Source organism: Phyllostomus hastatus, unplaced genomic scaffold, assembly GCF_019186645.2.
Source record: "Phyllostomus hastatus isolate PE091 unplaced genomic scaffold, TTU_PhHast_1.1 phas_scaffold_585, whole genome shotgun sequence".
In the NCBI taxonomy this organism is placed as follows: Eukaryota; Metazoa; Chordata; class Mammalia; order Chiroptera; family Phyllostomidae; genus Phyllostomus; species Phyllostomus hastatus.
The window spans coordinates 3,980,973-3,982,849 of record NW_025334037.1 but is presented as its reverse complement, the minus strand read 5'-3'; positions in this window follow the sequence as shown (position 1 = coordinate 3,982,849).

Sequence of the window (1,877 nt, the reverse complement as noted above, 5' to 3'; positions counted from 1 at the left end):
ATGTAATCACAAAAAAATCTCATAATACTTTAAGTAACTTTACGATTTTGTGTTGGACTGCATGCAGTCCATGGGCCACAGGTTGGACTCCCCAACTCAGCATTTTAAAAAACATTTTGAAGTGTTCATAAAATACAACAGATAAACTAATGTAACAAATAGTTATGTTTCTACTGCTCAGAACTGAAAATGGCTAACATTTTGTCCTTTTAGACTAGGATAGATTACAAATAGAGGCCCAAATATTTTACATCTAAATATTCAAGATCTAAATCCAGTCAGGAAACTGTTTAAGTATGTCTAACTCTCCTAGACTGGAAAATATATTTTCATGACAAAAAATTATAAAGGTACTTTTTTAAGACTAAAATTTAGTAAATAACAAAGATGATTTAATTTAAATTATTACTGTGCATGTGGAGGAGTTTGCTGATTACCTTGTTTTATTTAGATAGTTAATAAACTAGAATATATGTAATTTATGAATAATTATGTGTTTTTCACAAAATTTATTTTTCCTGCCTTCATTTCGGTAAAATCACTTACAATACTGTTAAAATAATATTTTTACAAGCTTTATCTTCTGTTGATTATAATGCTAAGTTAGTCAACTTTTCTTCAGTCACTTGGCTTCTTAAGATAATTTTTTGTTATGTTCAGGCAACTACTTTTATCTAAGACACTATCAATTGGAATTATCAGTAAAATTCTTAAAATCTCAGAAACCAAATATAAATTTTACATATCACATTTGCTGAATATGATTATTTTATGAGGAGTAACCACCACAAGATATATTTAAAATGTTAAGATTGTCATATTATCACTCACATGATGATTCTCATAGTCTCTTAAAATATTTTCACATAATAATGTAAAGAATTGTTGCCATTCTTTACATATGTTCATTTTACAGCCCTGAACACAAATCCCAAGTGATGACTTGTGTGCATGTTTTGAAAATATGTTTATGTATTTGTTTGTGATTATGTGAGAGAGCTGGAAGGCAAGGCCAAGGAAAGACAAGTGTTTCCTAGGTGAAATGGTGGTACTGTTTATCCTCTAAATTTTCAGCCTTTTCATCTCATGGCACACATAAACTAATTACTAAAATTCTGCAGCACACACAAAATATATATATATATTGCTAATAGAAAAAAAGGTATAATTTTGATTGATTACAAAAAATAATAGTAATTACCCGTCTATTTTGCTCCAAAGTGACTTCATATAAAATCAGGTGCCTATATTTGTATATAAAGATTTCTGGTACCAAGAATTAACCAGTCAGCCCTGGCTAGGTGGCTCAGTTGGTTGTAGCTTCCTCCTATACACCAAAAGGCTGTGGATTTTTGACCTGGTCAGGACACATACCTCGGTTGTGGGTTCCATCCCTGGTCAGGACACATACGGGAGGCAGCCAATCCATGTTCCATGTTTTTCTTTTCTCCTTCATCTCTCTCTCTCTCTCTCTGTCTCTCTCTTTCTCTCTCTCATCAATGAGCACATCCTCGGTTGAGGATAAAAAATATTTTAAAAATTAACCAATTAGATGCAACCCTACTATGCTACATGACCAGTAAGATGCAACTCTATCATATGACCTATAAACTTAAGGTTCAAGACTGGGTATTCACACTGGACAGCTATTGTTGAGTTGGCTGTTATCATTTCTTTTATTTGACCAATTAAGGAAAAAGAGTTCAGTGGCCCTGAGTTCAGTCAGGTATTGTATGTTTTAAAAATCCTTGTGGCGCACCTGTGGAACACTGGCTGAAAATCTCTGTTCTAAATGAAGGAAACAAAAGATTACTAATCAATTCAGAACTTTTTTGATGTTTTCTTCCACCTTTATTCTCTTTCACCTAAGAAGCCAC